Source organism: Cynocephalus volans, chromosome 8 (genome assembly GCF_027409185.1).
Source record: "Cynocephalus volans isolate mCynVol1 chromosome 8, mCynVol1.pri, whole genome shotgun sequence".
In the NCBI taxonomy this organism is placed as follows: domain Eukaryota; kingdom Metazoa; phylum Chordata; class Mammalia; order Dermoptera; family Cynocephalidae; genus Cynocephalus; species Cynocephalus volans.
The window spans coordinates 811,542-821,163 of NC_084467.1; the positions used below are offsets into that span (position 1 = coordinate 811,542).

The following is a 9,622-nucleotide window of genomic DNA, read 5'->3' on the forward strand; positions in this document are numbered from 1 at the left end:
CATGACCCATCCAGAGCCCCGCGTGTTGGGTGCCTCAGGACGGCACAAGCAAGATGACACAGGCTGGATTCCAGCTCAAGGAAGACAGATGACAAACAGGCACATCAAGTGGGAAGTCTCAGAGGATGAGGACTTACACAGGCACCAAATGGGTGAAGCATGCCGGGGGGGAATGAGGTTGGGGGGACATGCTTGCTAGGGACTGACATGTGAGCAGAAGGCAGACGAGTAAAAATAAGTCATCCTTGTCTGAGGTGCTATTTTTAGCAGTAGTAGCAATTTTCAAAATCACACCTCTCAGATCTTGACAGTGCCTCTGAAGCAGTCTTACCAGAAAAGTGAATCTGACCAAACCTCAAGCACCAGAGAGGGCAGAGGAGCATGTTCAGTGACACAAAATGGCAACGGCAACAAGCAAAACCCGGGAGACCCTCCAGGACAGATGGCCTGGCTTGGCTGGTTTGTCTTTAAATAAACTCGAAGGAAAAAAAGAGAGAGATTTGGGGGTGGAATTTATGGATTAAGACAGTTAAGAGACATGACAACCAATTAGAATGAAGACCTTCCCTGAAATGAATTCAAACTGTAAAGCCAAACCTAAATAAACACCACCTAAGACATACAGGATCTGAACACAGACTGGGTATCAGCATGAAGGAATCAATGACGGTATTTTTAGGTGTGATAATAGTACTATATTTGTTTAATTGGTCTCTATTATTTAAAGGTACACTCTGAAATATTTAAGAACAAAGTGACATCTGAAATTTGCTTCAAAACAAGAAAGGAGGGAAACAGGTAGGGGCATATAAAACAGGACTGGTCATGAGTTGGTAATTGCTTTAGTTTGGGTGGAGTTCCGTATACTATTCATTAACCTTTGTTATCTATTTCAATTTTCCATTGAAGCACGTTTCTAAAAATGCTGGGGATCTTGATTCAAACTTCAGGAAAACAGTTGTCAGGGAAGAAACTGCTGTTCTTTTGTTAGATGTCACAAGGGGATTAAAGTCCTCATTAGCAAAATGTATTGCTTATGAATGGAATGATATGACTTTGGGATTTGTCTTAAAACAGTTCAAGGAAGGAAGGAAGGAAGGAAGAATGGAATGAGGGAGGGAGATTAAACAAACAAAATTCACAAAATCTGTAAATGTTGAAGCTGGATGATTACACAATATCGTTTTTATATGTTTGAACATTACCTTAATACATTTTTAAAAAGTTGATTATTTTTTGGTATCATTTGACTGTATTACAAAAATGTATTAAACATGCTAGACAAATAAGCCAATATATTTTAAAAACAAATCTGAAACTTTGTTATAAGTCTCTTGGTTTAAAAGATACGAAAACTCCAGGCACCCCATCCTAGCAGACCTTGTCCTATTCAGACACTTTTTCCTGCAGGGACAATGGGTCACATCACTTCAGCTGGTTGTTTTTGAGAAGGATTCAATCCCAGTACTTTCCAAATTTGTTTGAACATCTAAATGGTCAACCTTGGGGGGTCATATACCCATGTTTAAAAAGTGACAAAAATTAATACTTGGGAATGTTCTTTTAATTCTCTTCTCTTTCTTAACAAATTTCCCACATCACCTGCCAGCCCACCTCCCCTCCCCAGGGTGCAGCTCTCTGTAAGGCATCTTAGCTCTGCCAGGAAGATTCTCTTCCTACCTCTGCAATGCAGCTCAGTGTCCCTCCACTGCCTTTCAACATTCCTTTGATTCTTCCTTCCCACTGGAAGGCCATGAGAGCAGAAATCCCTATGTACAGGATACATGAACGTTTTTGTCAACAACGGTGAAAGACAGTCTAACCAGGGTGCCAATGCCTTACTCTTAGTGAGCAGAGTTTGTCCTAAGTTTCTTCCTTTCAAAAGTGATTGTAAATTCAGAGAGCCTACAGTGTGTACCTCCCCAAAGGCAGAGCAACTAAAAGCATGACTCACACTCATTAATATACATTTCTCCTGAGTATGTCTTACTTTCCACCAAAAAGCACTGCAATTCCTCAAAACCCAAAATCAATTCTACTGAGCAGAGTTTTGCAATGGAAACAGTGCAGACTGTTCACTTTCTGATTAAGCTTAGTGTCAGGTTCAAGTTCAAATAACTACAATTCTCTTTTAACAAAACCAGCAGTGCTCTTGGTTTTACTCTATAGAAACCTTATTCACTTCATTCTCATCTGTTTATTCAGGACCTTCTATGGGACAGAGGGCACTGTGGTTTGGGGAAAAAAAAAAAAAAAAAAAAAAAAGGCATACTCTCTTGTCCTCAGGGACCACAGAACCCGGGAGAATGACAGCAGATGTGCATCCAAGGGGTTGTCTCATGAAATAGCTATGACTTCACCACTTGAAATCCTAGCCACTTCAGAAGTAAAAGGTGATTCACAATCAACTCCCAGGTCTTAGCTTTGACTTGGGAGCACTTGGTATGTGACAGACAGTGGCCCAAGTACATCGTTTGTGTCCCCACCACATTATGAGGAGGTGCCATCAATTGTCCACATGGTAAACAAGATGAGATGGAGTCACAGCCTGGTTAAGGAACTTGCCCAAGGTTCACAGTGACAAGAGACAAAGCTGAGATTTGAGTTCAGGCTATCTCCATGCCAGGGTCTCCAAAGCAGGGGCTGGCTGTTAGTCAGCTGGTTAGAGTGTGGTGTCATAACACTGGAGGTTAAGGGTTTGGATCCCCATACCAGCCAGCCGCCAAAAAGAAAAAGGCTCTACGAAGGAATGCATACTTGACTTGTAATGGGTTAAAGGACCATGAGAAGACATTTCACTTCCATGGTCATCTGTCCCTCCCTCGGGACAAGCTCTCCTGACAGAGGTGCAAGGGCAGTCCTGACCTGGACAACAAAGCACTCAGACCTTTTTCCTCACACTGCGGACGCTCCGCCTCCCGATGGAGCAGGTGATCCTATCCAAAGCATCTTAAAATTCCCAGCAAAATACTGTCAGTTCAAGTGAGTGTGCTAATTAGGCTGAACGTTTCTAGAACCTCATCTGCGCTCCTACACCTCTCTTCCAGTCAGTTAATCTCTCTAAACCAGTGCTTTCCAATATAAATAAGAGCCAAATACGTAATTTTTAATTTTCTACTAGCCACATAAAAAAGTAAAAAGAAACAGGTAACATTAATTTTAATAGTATATTTTACTTAACTCTATCAAAAATGTTATTTCAACATGTAATCAATATAAAACAATTATAAAAGAGGTATTCCACATTAGTCATACTAAGTTTCTGAAATCGGTGTGTATTTTACATTTCAGTTTGGACCACCCACATGCTGAGTACTCAACAGTCACACGTGGCAAAGAACCACCAGCCAGCTACCTTCGTGGACAGACAGCACCACTAAGCCCTTCCTGATCCGAAAACTCACAGAACCCTCCCTCAAACTGAAGCTATTCCTCATTTTTTCATTCACCCAGCAGTACTCACTTGCAGGATGATCCATTTCAACACCTGTTGAAAGAGCAGGAAGCAGGCTCTCCCTACATAAAACTGTGCCTAGTTTCCCAACTCAAACTGAGAATGACAAGGGGTCTTCCCTGGCTCCCTAGTATCACTAACTTTACATCACAGTTAAAAGTCAACTTTCTTACCTATCAGATGTTGCCAATAAGGAGGTGACAGCAGTAACTGTGGCGTGAGGTCAGGAAGCACCTGGAAAGTGTCAGCTGAGGGAATGGGCCAGAAATCCAGGGATAAGCTAGCACAGGAGAGCAGGGAAGAGCTACCTTCACCTCAGTCCCTTCCAACTCTGGGATCATGGGAAATGGCTTGTGTCTTATGCATCACACATAAAAAACCTATTCTTCCATTTTGTCTCCCTCTTTCTAGACTTGTTGGCCTATGCCCTCTGTTTGCTTGCAGAGTTGAGCACAGAATCTAACACACACCAGATGATCAAAAACTATTCAATAAATACACCACCTTCAAACATGTTGAGGCCAAAGGGAAAGTCCCACTTTAATTATTTCAGAGCCAAACTTTATACATAATTGATGGGAGTTTTATGAAATGAATGGAACCCATCCAGAGGAAGGTCTAACAGGGAAAGGTGGTGGGAAACTGGAAATCACACAGCACACACAGTGGAGGAGGAAAAACTCCAAACACCTTTGATAGGGGGGCCTATGCAGGAAGACTCTGCCCTTTGCCATGCCATTCGTACTCCACTATGTAGAAATAATCTCTGTTTTTACATTTACTTCCCGCAAAGTATGACAGACACTATTAGTTTCCCAAAGAATAAGGATTTTTATCAGCATTTGCACGTCCAGCCCACCCAAGCAGGACTGATGGTATTTAATAACCCTGCTAGCTAGAGGCAGAGTGATATTCTGTGGCTGGACCACCAGTAAATTTCCTACCCTCTCTCTGCCTCTGTTCTTTGTCTGAAAGTACAGACAGTAACAGTCCCCACTGCACGTGCTATGAGGACCCGATGAGAAATCCACATAAGACCCTTAGAACAATGACTGACACACTGTAAAAGTTCACTAAATACGAACTGTTATGAAAGTAGTTATAGCATTTTGACCTGAAAAAATTTAAGCAATGGGCTGAGCCCGTGGCGCACTCGGGAGAGTGCGGCGCTGGGAGCGCAGCGACGCTCCCACCGCGGATTCGGATCCTATATAGGAATGGCCGGTGCACTCACTGGCTGAGTGCCGGTCACGAAAAAGACAAAAAAAAAAAAAAAAAAAATTTAAGCAATGGTTAGAAAACTACCTTCTCCTTCATCTGCCCCACTTGCCACCCAGAGTCAGTGGAAGAGGTCCTTTTGCAGAAATCAACAATATGGGTAACAGTGGCAACCAGTGTAACATAGGGATTCATCAGGTAGATGTGAGAACAGTTTACGCTGCTTTCTAATTGTTCACTTAGCTTTTAAAACTTTATTGAGATGTGACAAACGATAAATGTGTACAATTTGATACATTTTGCCATATGTGTACACCATAAAAGAATCACAATTAAGATAACTGACATTTCCATTAGCCCCAAAAATCTCCTTGTGCTCCTCTGTTATCCTTCCCTCTGGCCTACCCCCCACCCCCAGGCAAGCACTAACTACTTTCTATCACTACACATTAGTCTGTATTTTCTAGAAATTTATATACATGGGATTCACAGAGTATGTACTTTGTAATGGACTGGCTTCCTTCTCTCACAGAGTTATTTTGACATTCATCCATATTGTGCATGCACAGGTCTGATGCATGGACATCTGCTTTCATTTCTCTTGGATTAGAATGGCTTGATTATGTACAGTGTGGGTTTAACATCTGAAGAAACTACCAAGTTGTTTTCAAAATGGTTGTGCCATTTCACATCCCCCACACTCCTGTCAGCACTGCAGGAGGGCCCCAGTTTCTCACACCTCGCCAACCCTTGGTATTTTAGTCATTCTAATAAACGTACAACAGTATCTCACCATGACTTTAATCTGCATTTCCCTGGTGGCTCAGGATTTATGGTTCTGACAGTCTTTTCACAGTGCTGATCTGCTGTCTGTATAAACTCTGGGGAAGTGTCTGTTCAAGCCACTTGCCTTTCTTAACTAGGTGGTTTTCTTAACATTGTGCTTTGAGAGCTCTTTACATATTCTGTATACAAATCATCTAAAAGATATGTGATTTGCTAATATTTTCTGCCAGTCTATGGCTTGTCTTTCATTCTCTAACAGTATCTTTCAAGGAACAGAAGTTTTCAATTTTGATGAACTTACTGTTTTCTTTCATGATTGTGTCTTTGATGTCATATCAAAAAAATCTTGGCTTAACCTAAAGTCTCAACAATTTTCTTCATTTCTTTCAAAGGTTTTCTAATTTTAGGTTTTATATTTTAGGTCTATGATGCATTTTGAGTTAATTTTTATGTATGGTGTCAAATTCACTTTTGCATAACGATACCCAATTATTCTAGCACCTCATCATTCATTCAATTTAGTTTTGCTTTTAATCTGAAATACTTCAAACTTTAGTGAGCTGCAATAACACAAAGAAACGGCAGCCCATCCAGCCTCACTGACGGCTGGCACAGGGACACTTGTGCTTCACCACTCCCACCTCACACACACCCAGATTTCCTTCCTGAATCATGTGCCCCTTACTTTTGTATTTATCGTATGTTGGAATTCCCACTATGATATGATGTGAAAAAAAGGGCTCTCCTGTCTTCTAAATGAAAAAAGTTGGAGAAATACTTCTCTTGTCCAGAATGTAAATCATAACCTTCGGGGACCTGAAACCTTCTTGCTGAACACTAAATGGAAGCTTTTAAAAAAAAAAAATCCTTCTGAGGACTGATGTGTTCTGAAAACCAACTTTGGACTTAAAAAAGAGAAATAGGCAAAACTGTAACAAAAACCAGGTTATTAAAAAAAGAAACCCTGATGAAATTTGAATATTGCATTTTAAAAACTAATGAGAATCAATTATATCAAAATTAATTTAAAAAACTGATGAGAATCAATTACATTAAAATTACCTTAATTCAGAAGTGCTTCTGGTCTGGTCTCCAATACATGTAAATTGGTCTGTAACAAACAGAAAAGGCTATATTTGCATTGCACTCAGGTTGTGGAAAAAATACTCCAATTTACTAATAGTTACATTTTAAGTTAAGAGTGTATAAACCTACCCTTTCCCTATTACTATTTCTCCCCAAAATTGCTTGACTTAGTATTATTGTACTAAGTTTCTCATTATGAAAAGCAAAAAAATCCTAATTTCTTTTAAAAGAATCCTTAGAATGCACCAGGAAAATACCTTGAATTAGACTGAAAAACATGACTAGGGTTAGAATCCTGTTACTAGAAAAGCTGCCACAGCAATAAAAAAATCACTGCACTTCAATGAGCTTCTAAGATTAGTGTAAGCTAGACTGTCCCTGTTTGGCATGTCAGTGTAGAGGACTTCATCTGAATGTTAACGATTTCCTAAGTCCTGGCAACTCCACATGGACACCTCCAACCTATCCCTCCATCCCATTCCTGCTACCACTGTCCCATCCAATCAATGTCTTGGCCCTGGTGTCCAGGACGCAGTCTGGAATGGCCACAGACACCACGAGGGAGGCTCCTGACTCCTCTGGACACACTTCAGCCAGACTGAAAAGATGTTTAATTCTATGGGATGGCTGGTTAGCTCAGCTGGTTAGAGTGCACGCTTGTAACACCAAGGTCAAGGGCTCAGTCGCCTGTACCGGCCAGCCGCCAAAAAAAGAATATATGTTTAATTCTAGATATATTCTGAAATATCTGCTTGTATTTTCCCAGAAATTAAGTTTCAAAACATTTAAAGATGGTTCTTCAAATTAAACTTTGTGTGAAAAGACACTTTTGGATGTTTTATAGGTTACCACCTGCCTGTTTATTAAGTCAATACCTTGTGAGTCTACAAACTTATGGGCACACATCTAGTGTGGGGTCAGGAGTGGTATTAATAAGCTGAAACGTCCCCCAGTTGAACCATGAATTAATTCTGAGGCTTATACCTAACAAAGTAATTTAATTTTGCAATTATGTCGCTTATGTATATGTAAGCACATGCTTTTCTGGCAATGAAAGTGGATGTGGAAGGAAAACAGTTTGACAGGTCCTCAAAAAATTAAATACAGAATTACCACACAATCTAGCAATCCTACTCCTGGGTATATATCCAAAAGAACTGAAAACAGGGACTCAACACATTATGTTCATAGTAGTAGTATTTGCTAACTAGAAGATGGAAACAGTCCAAATGTCCATAGATGGATGAATGGATAAACAAAAAGTGGTATATCCACACAACTGAATATTATTCAGCCATAGAGAGGAATTAAGTACTCATACATGCCACAACACAGAGGAACCTCAGAAACACTATGCTCAGCGAAAGAAGCCAGACACAGGACGGCACATACATACTGTATAATACAATTTACGTGAAATATCCAGAACAGGCAAATTCATACAAAAGGCAGTGGTTGCCAGAAGCCATGTGCGTGTGCGTGCATGGAATAAGCAACTAACTGCTTAATGGATACGGGGTTTTCTTCTGGGTGATAAAAGTGTGGAATTAGGCAGAGATGGTGGGTGCACAACACTGTGAATGCATTAAATGCCACTGAAATGTCCACTTTAAAATGGCTTAATTTTATGTTATGTGAATTTCACCTCAAAAAAAAAGGGTGGGCGTGGAAGCAGAAGCCGGGGAACGCAGAAGTTAATCAGTGAATGCAAACCAACACCGCTTTCACAAACCGTAGCCCCACGAGAAGGTCCTATGAGTGCACACCTAAGGTATCAGCGAATTGTCAAATTTCAAAGCAGGGGTCTTGACCTAAGCACAACTGACATTTCGGATGGGACCCTTCTCTGTGGGGGAATCGGTCTGCTGTAGGATATTCAGCAGCACCCTCACTTCTACCCTCTAGATGCCAGTAGAACCCCCTTCCCCAGCTATGACCACCACCAGATGTCCCGGGGGTGGGGTGACAATGTCAGCTCCAGGTGAGAACTCCCTGTTTAATCTAATTGTCACATCACAATTATCCCAATCTCTAAATATAAATCCTTCCACGTACTTTCTGTACCAACAGACTGGCAGTTCAAAAAACAAAAAACAAAAACCAAAAAACAAAAAACAAAAAAACTAGCCAGAAAAATACATCACAGTTCTCTCTGTTTTGATTGTGTAGATTACCTTGTGGCTCAAGTCATGAAACAAAGTTAAAGTGCCTTATTCTTTTAGAATAAGAAAACATGCAGTCAACTGTGCACACACTTCCTTACTCTCCAGCTCACGTGGCCATGGTTACTATGGTCAGAATAAGGATGCAGATGGCGCTCTCAAACCACCTCAGCCTGGATTCACATGGAAAGCTGTCTGGACTCATTTCTGACCTAAATGCGGGCTCTTTTTCTGACTGCCTGGCCCACAGAACCCAGAGCTAAAGACAAGACTACTGGCCCCACAGTAATGTGACCCTAACCAGTAACACAACCCTTAAAGAAAATTGGGAAACTGGGGACTTAATAAAACCAAAACCTACATTCTATGTTTCACAATGCTACTATCTACGAGTGGCAAAAGGTAAAGTGGAAAGGTGAGATGCAGTTTAGGCTCCTGGGGGCTGAAAATACAGGGATTAACTGGAGCTTGGCTAACTGTTTTGTCCCCAAAGGGGAAAAAATGAGGAAGATGCCACATCTAGGACTCAAGAAATGCAGACAACAGATGAGTTCCTTCTCTTTCCTTTTCTGGTCCTTACTGGGGCTCCTTGCTCCAATTCCATGGTCTGGTGGTTAATGCACACTGACACAGTACTCGTACTAACAAGGTCTGACCCAGGCAGTGCTCAGCTCTGTGTAAGGCACGGATCTAAGCAATTAACATATCATTCGGTTAAGTCTCACAACAATCTAACAAGTAAGCCTCCTTAGCACGCCCATTTGAAATGTTAGGGATAGCTAAACAGATATATTCTAAGCCACCAAAGTAGATTTTAAAAGTATGGCTGAAAAAGAGATATAGTTTAAATTATTTTTATTTATTTATTTTTAATAACGATCTCACAACATTTATTGTCATCTGATAATAACATAAG

General features: G+C 40.8%; 1 protein-coding gene across 3 annotated transcripts in view; it reads right to left on the minus strand.

Annotated features, from left to right (window-relative positions):
- Window positions 1–9,622, minus strand: part of GNB1 (G protein subunit beta 1) — a 77,388-nt gene that overhangs the window by 34,937 nt on the left and 32,829 nt on the right. Inside the window, exon 2 of one of the 3 annotated variants that reach the window (XM_063105073.1) lies at window positions 6,521–6,569. The exons of the other annotated variants lie outside the window; for them this stretch is intronic. The gene's annotated coding sequence lies outside the window, so the exon portion shown is untranslated. The remainder of the gene's footprint in view (window positions 1–6,520; window positions 6,570–9,622) is intronic. 3 annotated transcript variants of the gene reach the window in all.